The following is a 12,120-nucleotide window of genomic DNA, read 5'->3' as shown; positions in this document are numbered from 1 at the left end:
TGATTTGACAATAAGCAGTAAATAGCAACAGCTTGTGTTAATGAGATATGGTAGATGAACATCCTCAGAACATTTATCCTGTGTTGCTGATTCCAAAAATTTTGCTTCAGCATCCAACAAGCAGGTACCAAAACATGCTGTTGGGTATAAGACAAAGGCCCCTGTTGTATCTTCACATTTAAACTCAAATTGTTCATTGCTCTTACTGCCCAGGAGAATGGGATTTCTAGTTATAGTACACCCAGTCTCTGATACTAGAAATGGAATGAGGTCTTATATGTAGGGCCCTACCAAATTCACAGTCCATTTTGGTCCATTTCACAGTTATAGGGTTTTAAAAATCATAAATTTCATGATTTCAGCTATTTAAATCTAAAATTTCAGTGTTGTAGTTGTAGGGGCTCTGACCCCAAACGGAATTGGGGGGGGGGTCACAAGGTTATTATAGGGGGGGGGTTGCGGTACTGCTACCCTTCGGTGCTGCTGCTGGCGGCAGCACTGACTTCAGAGCTGGGTAGCTGGAGAGCAGCAGTGGCTGCTGGCTGGGATCCCAGCTCTGAAGGCAGAGCTGCCACCACCACCAGCAACGCAGAAGCAAGGCTGGCATCACATGGTTTTGCCACCCTTACTTTTGTGCTGTTATCTGCAGGGCTGGGCCCTCGGTCATCAGCCGTCGCTTTCCGGCCGCCCAGCTCTGCAGGCAGCAGCGCAGAAGTAAGGGTGGCATGATATGGTATGGCCACCCTTACTTCTCTTGCTAGCAGGGCATCTCTTTCAGAGCTGGGTGCCCGGCCAACAGCCACCGTTCTCTGGCCACCCAGCTCTGAAGGCAGCACAGAAGTAAGGGTGGCAATACCATGACCCCATTAATAACCTTGCAACCCCCCTGCAACTCCCTTTTGGGTCAGGACCCCGAATTTGAGAAAAGTTGGTCTCCCCTGTGAAATCTGTACACTATAGGGTAAAAGCACACAAAAGACCAGATTTTGCGGGTGGAGACCAGATTTCATCGTCTGTGACATATTTTCCCTGGCTGTGAATTTGGTAGGACCCTACTTATATGTATCTTTAAAACACATGAATAAATCCCTTCATTGTAAAAGGGAGACACTGTTAAAACTACCTTAAAATGTATCCAAGATCAAGAAGTGTCCCTTTGGATAAGCAAGACTTAGTGTTTACTGATTGATTGTCTGTCAGTTGTTGCAGGTCACTAGAGACTGAAAGGGGTCCTGTGCTGTGTGACTGCTCTTGGATATTGCAAATGTCTGAATGTGACATAGGGCAACTCGAAATTAAGACCCTGAGGCTGCTCTGTCTGTGTGGGTGGACCCCTGCACTCACATGCAGCAGCATTGATATTAATAAGATTCACACCAGGGTCCTTCTGTGTGGATCTAGTTGCAGGATCAGGGCCTAAGAGTACAATTTCTTAACAGGTGCAGCTTGTCACACATATATATGTAGAATAATCCCACTTAAGAATTTTGCAGTACTTATTCAAGAGTCAGAAGCAAGCACAATGGGATCACAGCTCATGGCTGTGTGGCTCTTATATTAACAGATAGCACAGACAGGTATTGTGAACGGAATGGGTAATGGTTTGAGATTACATGGAATTTACAATATTCTGGGCTCTTTCTACCTTCTTGTCATACTGGTTTATTGAATCAAATTTGATGCCAGTTTTCAGCTTTGATCATGGTAAATTTTATGTTCAAAAGTCTAACGTTTCTCTTGCATTCTGTATAAAGCTTGGAATGACAATTAGATCAAAACTGCAAAATTCAGTAACACCTCTAAAGCCTCTATCACAGAAAGTAAGAGTTACAAAAAGCAAAACCAAAAATTAATTTGAGCTTTCTGTGTATAAAAGAAATGTTTTTGAAAAATTGCTAGGAAATAATCATAATTCCCACATAAGAATGCCATTGTCTAGAGATACTTAAGAGCTTAGAAAACAATAAAGAATAAATATACTCTGTAAAGAGACTTCTATTTAAATTACATTTGTGCAGAGTTTCCATAATGGTTTGTTATTTGGAGGAACAGACTGAAATGCGAGAGAATTAAACATTGTATATACAAATATGTGCAAAGTTTATCCCTGGAGTTTTTAATGAACTACTTGCATCTATTTCAAATCAAATAAATTAGTAACTTTGCAGAGAAAGCTACCTCAGAGGCACCATCTAAGGGCAGCACACAAAAGAATAGTGCCTTTGAAAAGCACATTGGATAGTAATTATTGCAGAGGACAAAAGAGCTGAAAAGTGAATAAATAATTGCTCTTGTTAAAACCATAAACTGTGATGTTTTAAGTCTTACGTGTTCTGCACATTGATCTTTGTTCACTTGGGTAATCAAAATAAGTTTCCAAGTGCAATTATAGAACAAAAGGTCTTGAACTAAAATTTATTACAGGATTGGAATACTCAAGACCACCCACTTACTGAATTGATTATGATTTGCCCATAGATTGATTTTCTTTTTTCCTCTTTTTTTGCTTAAAACTAAGCCTAAAGTAGGAAAGAAAACACTTTTGAAAATACAATGCTCTTAAAAGGTATAAAATTATAAGGTAAGGAAAGTAATTGCTGAGCAAGTACTGTAGTAGCAACATCTTGGGACAAGAGACTCTATTAGTGAAATGCCCTGAAAAGCATAGTCTGTTTTATTTCTGGCACGTGCTTAAATTCTTTGCTAAATTGCAACTTCTAGTCATTATGCAGGATTGCAGTGGTATGACCAAATATTTTGTACCATTAAAAAAGATTTTAAAAGTCAGGTAACTATTGGTTTCATGTCAAGTGGAGAATTGAGATTTTTGCCTTGTATTGAATGTTTTTCTCAAAACTAAGGAAAATTTTCAGAGCCCCCCCCCCCCAAATCCTAATCCCTCCTCTCCCCCCCCCCCCATACGGTTGCCAGCTACACCACAGTAAATACAGAATAACTCGGTTGACTTCCTGTAAATTATTCAGATTTACACTGGTATAACAAAGCAGAAATTGCCCCTATTCATCTCTAAACTAAGTAAATATCAAGAGTGTCAGCCTTCAGTCAAAACAATTCTCATGAACATAGACCAGTCCATTGAGTGTTCAGTGTTGACTTCTCTACTTTGCAAAACTACAGAACTATAGTTTGTTTTCCTACTGAGAGAGCACACATAAAACATAAAGCAAGTCATCATCTCTTAGAATCAGTTGAGCATGACACATGATAAACGGTTTGTGTGTATGTATGCATGTATGTATAAACCTGGGTGTGTGTTTGTGAAAACATTTAGCTATAGTAAAATAATGAATCTTGTCCAGTTAAGCCACCTTAGTTCTATTATTCTTTTTGGGAAAATATGTGATTCATTTGCAAATACTGTGAGCCAATTTTACTTCCCAATACAGCTATAGAGTCTAGAGTCTATGGCAGTCTATGGGGGGCACCTGTGAGGGCAGCAAGAGGGCTGACCTAATCCGTTGGAGACTGGGATGTGGGCAGTCATGCCCAGTGGTTGGAGCAGGAGCCAGCAGTCAGGACTCAGAGTCCAAGGTCAGAGCCAGATGTGCAGGAAGTCGGGAATCGGAGTTGAGCATCAAAACTGGGTTACCTGAAGTGGGGCAAGGCAGGAGCAGGGCTGAGAACAAGCAGGCGCAGGAGGTATTGTAGCCGCCAAACTGCTGCTCGGCCTAAGAGCTAGTCTGCTGATTCTTCCCACCAATCCGATAAATTAGACAGCCTATTACAGGCCAGCTGCACTCATTAGGTTGCCTGGAGACTGGCTGTACTACCCACCCTGATTCCAGCAGAATAGGAATAGGTGCAAACAGCTTCACCACTATCCCTATGCTTGCCCTACTAATGGCACAGGAGTGAATCTAGCCCATAGTCCTCTAAGGTTAAGATTAATGATGTTATTGCCATGAAAATGCTTTTTAATTTTGTTGGTGCTATGTTGTTATCCTCAAACAACTTGTAGATGCTGTAAAGTGAGGAATGACCTTAATTTGGCCTCTTGCACATAATTATGTATTAGGGCTCCAAGAAGTAGAGAAGGACTGTGTATTGAATACATCTCAGTAATTACTGGCTTTACTACTTTTAAAGCTATTTTCTTTTCCATGTTTTATTATTCATCTCACCATACATAAAAAATAATACTTTGGACTTCTGCAGGGTGAAGGATCTGAGTTCTTATACTGGCATCCATCCCTGTACTATCGGAGCTCTGTAAGTAACACTCTCAAAACGATTTCCAAACATTCATGGGTTTTGTCTTAAAACATCCCTGTGAGGTAGGTAAATAGTTTTATTCCCATTTCCCAAATGGGTACACTGATACATAAAGCAATTAGATACTTACTTTCTCCTGTGAGGGGCTGAGCAAACTCAGCTGACGTTGATTTTAGCCAAGGACTGGTTCAAGTGTTTTCACATTGTGGACCACAACTTAACAGAGAGAGTGGGCCAAATGCTAAACTGGTGTAAATAGATGTAGCTTCATTGAGGTCCCTGGACTGATGTTGATTTATAGTAGCTGAGGATCTGGCTGTTGTCTCAGAGGCAGCTCTCCTCCCATTCACTGTTGCATAGACCATTTCTCCCATCACAATCACAGACCATTGGAAAGTGTTTACATTTTTATGTGTTTAATTAGAATAAAATTGGAGAGATGGAGATAAAAACCTACCAGTCACTGAGGGCTTGTCTACATGGTGGGGTTATGTGCTATATGGGGTTGTCTTTTCTAAAGCGCATTACTTGGTCTGCTTAGACCCTGCTGGTGCTATATTTGGGGGTGGGAGAGCTCCAGTCAGGCCAACAGGGCCGCGCATAGGGGGGCAAATTCTGTGCCTGCCAAGGCTTGCAATATTTTTTGGGGGGCAATGCCCCCTACTTTCCCAAACTACACCCATGACATTACCCCACCGTGTAGACAAACCCTAAAAGAACGTAGAGAGACGAACATCTTTAAATAGCAACTTCCTTCAACAAAATCTCTAATAGAATTTTCTAAAATACACAAATTACTCCTTCTCTAATGTAGAAGGCATTCATTAACCCTAAAGTAATTACTAAGAAATCCTTTGAAATGATAATTTACAGCACTTAAGAAGAGTTGACCATCATTAGTGAATACAATGAATACCTAAGAAATTCCAAGTGAACCATGTGTGTTACAAAGTTAAAAGCCTAAATACCTTTGCAAAATGAGTAGTACTTTGCAACTACAGCCTAGTAAGGGTGGAACTGGGTGAATGGGGTCCTTTTTGTTTGTGAATGTTGGATGACTGAGGTTTTATTTATGAGAATGTTTGTGAAAACAGAAATCAAAAACATTGTGAATAATGCCCACAAATAAATACCCACAATGTGTATGTACTAGAAGTGCCCTCATAATTCGACCAGCTCTAGCAAAGGACAGGATATTGCACTCATGAAAATGGATGGTAAAAATAAAAAGCCCACCTCTTCCAAACATGTAATACAATTATCTGTTTAAATTGGAAGGGTGATAACAGCAAATAGAATTTCCAATTCCAGACAAGCCTAGACCAGATTATGAAGCTCTTAAAATAAATAAATAAATAAATTAAATAAAGGTTGTGCTACCATAACAAATGCTCATCTCCATCCAGATATTTAGGAGTTAACTAATTTTCTCTCCAGAACTAGTTCACTTTCTTTTCCTAATTAGTCTTTTTGTTTTGTTTTGCATTCTTTATTTCTTCAGAAGTAGGGAATAGTGCCAATGAGTGCCTTAAGGAGGTTTGTTGTTGTTGTTTTTTAAGGAAAATCCTCATAGCTGACAGACTGAGTTTTTTAAACAGTGGAAAGGATCAACTAAATTGGATTTGAGATGTTTAATTAAGTCAGTTCACAGACAAATGGACTTGATGAGTGACAGCTTAGTGTGGTGCAGTCCACCAGGAACAACTGCAATTAGAATGAACCTGTGGACATTCTGTTAAGATCTTTTCAAGGTCAAGCCATGGAACTAATTTGGAAAAGAACTAACAGGATGCTGACAAAGAATCAATAATAAACCCGTCCACAGGACATACAAATAATATAAAGCTGCAGTAACCCCTCCCTCCAACTCAAAACCTGTTGCCATTTTATCCAAGTGGTAAGTTGTTGCATTAAACCATTTTGGGAATACACATGCAGGTTTGTTTGTTACTCAGTATTAAGTCACAAGGACATGCAGCTGTCCATCAAGGAACCTTGGTCCTTATTTAAAGTAGTGAATGTGTTTTATACGTATGTAAAGATATTGGGTGTAATCCTGGCCCCACTGAAGTCTATGGCAAAACTGCCATGGACTTCAGTAGGGGCAGAATTTCACCCAGTATATTTACTGGTGCACATTACAGACCAATGCTTGTTAAATGTAGATATTTATTAGGAGGATTATAATAGGCACTTACTTTGACCCATCCTCTTAACAGGAGTTAGACCCTTTCTACAGCTGCCTAGTAAGTTCTGCTATCCCATTGTGCTATCCCCTCTTGCTATCCCCTCCACTGGGATATGACTTTCTGGTTAGAGTAATGTAGGGAAAAGACAGGCAGGTCCTGTAGGAAACCCTAAGAACTGCCAGGTTTTGAGCTGACGATTTTATTATGTTTACATTTGCTGATGGGCCCCAGCAATGGGTAAGTGCCTCCCTCTAGTTATTTAAGTTCTCCCATTGTGCTCATTACCATGGTGTATGGGCACCTCAGATTGACCTTATACAGCGTGAGTAAACTATACTTGAGCAAGATTAGATGGCACCTGCTCACAAACTTTGTCACAATGGAAATGACAAAATATTAAATTGGTCCAGATTCTGATTTCAGTTGCTTCTTCCTCTCATGGATATGGTTGCCACCTGGTTCCATCATGAACAATATTTCTACCTCCATCTTTCTCTTGTATCCCCACTCCTGCCCTCCTCCTCCTCCTCCTCCTCCAACAGTTTAGCCTGGAAAAATTGGTTTGGCCTGAAACTTATCATGTTACTTAGAAAATAGGGAGTGTTTTTCTACACATATCAAAGAAATGCAGTTAAAGTATTTTTGACCTATAAGTCAATCTAGACCAGGGGTTCTTACAACAAATTTTTTAGTGGTGTCAGAGTATGGCCACCAACTCTTGCTAGTGATCACTCTTACAAATTTTCCTAATATACTTCATTAACTTTAGGAAACACAAATAAATATGCACACACACAAGTCCAAATCATTGTAATTTATTTTGTGTAGGCTTTTCTTAAGACTCAATAATAAAAATGCAGAGTTGTATTTTGGTGCCCCGCACTGACCTTCCCCCCTCCCCCGGCTCCCCATCACCCTCTGGGCCCCCGTACTTCCCTCCTCATTGCCCCGAGCTTCCTTCCAGGCCCTCCCACTCAGGCTCACCCTGTTCCTTTCCTGGTAAGGCTGGCCCTCCTGAAGCTCCGCTGCCCTGAGCAGGAACCCCATGTCTGGAGCCAGGGTCGGGGGAGGTAGAGAAGGATGAAGCTGGAGAGGGCCACTGAAGCACAGCGCCTGCCACCAGAGTCCCAAGGCTGAAGGGGGGGAGCGGGGTGAAGCCCGCCCCTGGAGCCCTGGAGCTGATGGGGGCGACTGAAGCTCTCCCCCAGAGTCCCTGGGCGCTGTAGGGAGAGGCCACTGCTTTGCCCTCTCCCCCATCTCTGCCCAGGAGGTGGTCATGGCTGCAGGAAACCCCCCTGGTGGCTGCATGGCAGCCATGGTGGCCGCATTTGAGAAACGCTGATCTAGACGTAGCCCTGCAGAGAGAAAGGAAAAGGAATGGATAAGCAGGAGCTTCAGCAAGGTGCAGGGAATGGTGACGGGATACATTTCCAGGTATCCTGGAGATACCTTTGAATACCAGGGCTTGTCTAAACACCGAGTTACTGCAAGGCAAGTCAGAGTGAATCTGCAGTGCACCAGCTGCCTCACTGTAATGCCCATATGGACTCTGCTACAGTACAATCAAAATCCTGGATTGTGGCTTAGTGTGCTACTGCTTGAAAGTGTAGCAGACCTGTGAGATGCTATGTGCCAGGAACAGGTCTGGCATGAATGTTTCAAAATATTTGAAAAGTGCCAAAAATCTTCACAAAGTAAAAAGGAATCAGGTTTGGGGTGGGAGGCAGATTGTATCAGAAAAATATTACCTGTTTGGAGGTGGGGAGACATCTTGCATAGAGGAGACCTGAGGATGCAGAGAGGAACTGAAAGTCAAAGGACACATTTCTCTTATGACAATAGTGCTTTGAATATGATTAGCAGCATTCACATTCCCAGTGGGATTAGATATAATTAGGAGAGGAAATAGTGGCATATTCTGTGCAAAAATCTTTGTTAGCAGAAAACCTGCAAGTTCATCACAGTACCCACCTTTTTCAGCTTGTTAAAATTAATTTAACATCCATGAGGAAAAAATAAATAGTTGAAAGTTACCTTTGCTGCTGCGCTTTAGACAGGACACACCTTTGGATTTCACAGTCATTTCCAAAATTCGGAACTACTAATAGGACAAATTTAAAGTTCTCTCTCCCTATGCAGAAGTTCTTCTGATGTCAGCTGAAAGGCAAGCATTTGAAGAATACAGACCCTGCACATAATGTGTATGCTCTATGGGACAGTGTATCATTACATTATTTCCACTCTTAATTGGCACCTCATTTGCTTCTAAACTGTCATTGTAAAGTAGTTTCTGTCTAGATGAGTCTAAAGGAGAACAAACATAGAATTCTGCGCACCGTGGCATATTACAATTCACTTTCATTAGATGTTTGTTAAATCTCTGTGATACAGAAATAAGTAACTGTTTCACAGGATTAATGGTTGGAGGTGATTTCAATTAAACACTTGCTAAGTGCTTTAAAAGTCCTCTTCTATAGAATGCCAGGTAACACTTTAGATTAATTAGTTCATCACGTTTGCACAGTGTTTTGGAAATGTAGAGCACTAAATAAATAAGGAGAGAGATTATTTTACTATCTGTTAGGTTTTGTCAGTATCATAGATAACTTTCTACTAGTGGAAACTTACTGGATGCTTAAAATAATGAAGTACTCATAAGTGCCAGTTAAGGTACAATATTACTTACATGGTATTAACAGTTAAACTGAATTGTATTTGATTGTTATTTAACATTAAAGTGGGAATATGCCCATACCAAAGAACTCTGTGCAAAGAGAAAATTGTTACACTATTAAAAGAATGGAAAGGAACAGCTGAGGGAAGGTAGGTAAATATCCAAATCCTCAAAGTTCTTACAAGCTCTCAAATAAATGTCAATAAGTAAATTATCACAGTGCAGATTCTGAAACCAACCTTAACTCTACTTTCTCACTCTGCCCACCGCAGTATAAGGCCAGAACCCCACTTACACCCACACACCTTACATTTCCAAGGTGCACTGCAAATCACCACAGGCCCACTGCATTTGGCTCACAATCATTCCATTCACCTGTCCATTATGGGCCAGAGACACCACTATCTTGCCCCTTATCTTCCATATACAAATCCACAGACTCAACCATAGGCGCCGACTTTTAGTTTTCCCTGGGGGTGCTCCATCCCTGCTCCACTCAAGGCCCTGCCCCCACTCCCTGAGGCCCCGCCTTTGCCCTGCCTCTTTCCTCCCTGCTCCACACCCTCCCCGAGGCTCCTGCTCACTCACTGCTCTCCGCCCTCCCCAAGTCCCTCCCTGAGCCCCCGATCAACTGTTTGGCAGTGTTGTTGAATAGCTGTGGCTGGTGGATGTTGAGCACCCACTGTTTTTTTCTGTGGGTGCCCCCGTGGGTGCCTATAGACTCAACCCTCCCTCACTGTTATCAAGAGACTACACCCATTCACCCACCCTCAGGCTGAAAATTCCACCATGTCCTCCCTATACATCTTCCTACTGTAACTCAGAGACTATCACCATAAAGATGAAGACCAACAACCTGCTTCTCCTCTGCCTTGTATCTTTTATCATTTACACAGGGGAAGCACGTGTAAAATGTTTCCATACCCACTTTAGAGTCACTTTTCACAGGTGATTACACAAATGCAGACCCCATGTCACCACTTTTACCCAAATCACTATGAGTGAACTTATTCCTGTGCAGAAGTCCAGCAAAAAAACCTATGCAGCACTTGAATTTTCTCAATAGGACATGAGTAGAAGTTAAGTGGTGCATAGGCCTCGTGCTGGACCTCTGCACCTCTTCCCTAGTTACTGGACAACGCTGCTTTAATGATCTCTAGCCTGAACACAGACTAAGCCCAATGGAAAAATAACTTGGGAGGGGGGAAGACCACATCTACAAAATAAAAGTCTTTCACCTTGGACTATGATCATTAACAAGTCTCATGTTCAGGTCTACCTTTTTTTAACCAGTAGGTGACGCTAGCAATTTTCACATTTGCTAGTGTTTATCAGAAATTTTTTTTTAGTTCAGAATACAGTATGATTCAAAACCATTTTTATCCAAAATGCCACATTATCGAAATCCCGTCCTTGTCCCCTATGCTGGAGGACAATGGAAAGGATTCAGATAAAGAGGAGGTTCAGATAATAGAGCAGAGGACCCCGGCCAGGACTTCAAAGAGCCCCCAGCTGTGCGGGAGGCCACCCTGCTGCTGAATGACATCTGCAGCAGTGCAGGGATCCCTCTGGAACCCTGCTGTCCTGGGAGGGAGGGAGCTGGGCCCTGATGTTGGAGCTGCAGAGGGCTTCTTTTGCTACAGCGGAGCTGGTAATGCCCAATCCCTGCAGGTGCAAGGTGCAGGGAAGGCTATAATCCTGAAGGAGCGGAGCCGAGCAGAGACTCCTCTCTCCACCCCCACTGCAGGGAAGGCTACCCGCTGCTGAATGGCTTTTTCTCTCTCTATTATGCAAATAAAATCCATGTCCCCCATGCTAGTTGGATAATTGGGGGTATGCTGTAAATATTGATTTTTTTCATTTTTCTTATACCTCTAAATCGTATCCATAGGCACTGTATTTGCTGCATTCATCTAGATAGATATATTTCAAAAAGGCAATGAAAATGTACCTAAGACCACATTATTTTTAGATGCATTTGATCCAAACTTTCAAACCTTTTCTGGAACCATGAAGTTCAGATGTGGATTCTGACTTTCTTAGAGTTCAAGTTTTTTCAGATTCTGGGTTTTGGATCAGTCTTTATAACAGTAAGACTTAGTAATGAAGCTCAGGTCTACATCTGAACTTTCCTACATCTGGAGGGGTGTTTGAATGTAGGGCCTTCATTAAACCTCATCTCCAATTTCTAGAAAGAAACCCCCCCCCCATGTTCTCTCCACCTCCTCCTTAAGGACTCCTGCATATTCTGGATGGTATGCATATATATTACAAGTTATAAGTGACATTTTTAGTGTTACAGGTGACCTTTAAGCTTTTGTGGTTTCTCCTGCAAACTGTTTTTTGTTTCCTCCTTATTTCTGTCACAAAGAATTCTCCCAGCATCTGTCATCTGTAGATTTATAACGAACCCAGCGTGCTATTTGCTGTGTCAAATCAGTTCATTAGCAGTTTCACCAATTGCTTCTTTTTTTCAGTGTTTCTTTCCATCACTGCTGCCAGCTGTGTCCTATTTCCAAAGCTTCATCTAACAGCGTAAAACAGCTTGGAACAGTGAGGTAGATTTTAGCAGATTAAAGATTGCACTGTAATACACTAGACTTAATCCTAATGCTGGGTAAACTCTTTATATGCTATCTTTCCCTCAAGATTACAAAGATTTATGTAACCATATTTTTTCACATCCAAAGGAGCTTAAAAGAATAGACATAGATTGTTCTGGGTGTTGAATAAAAGCAGTAAACCCAGATAAAGTACTTCTGTTCCTCAGATACTGTATTAGAACATAGCATTTTTGATTGAGTGGTCATCAGATATATGAATGAATGGGAGAAGGGGGGAGGAAAAGCAAGCATAATTATTCCTTGAAGGGATATTATAAATTGTACTTCATGTGCTAAAATAGCTTATAATATTATAAGAAATTTGCTACATAAGGCACATTAGTTTAAAAATCCTGATTTTAATGAAGCTATACAGCTTATTTAAGTAAATCTTTATTCTCCCCATCTAATATTCTCATTT

This window comes from Emys orbicularis, chromosome 9 (assembly GCF_028017835.1).
Source record: "Emys orbicularis isolate rEmyOrb1 chromosome 9, rEmyOrb1.hap1, whole genome shotgun sequence".
Lineage (NCBI taxonomy): Eukaryota > Metazoa > Chordata > Testudines > Emydidae > Emys > Emys orbicularis.
The sequence above is the reverse complement of the archived record's forward strand: the minus strand, read 5'-3'. Positions refer to the sequence as shown.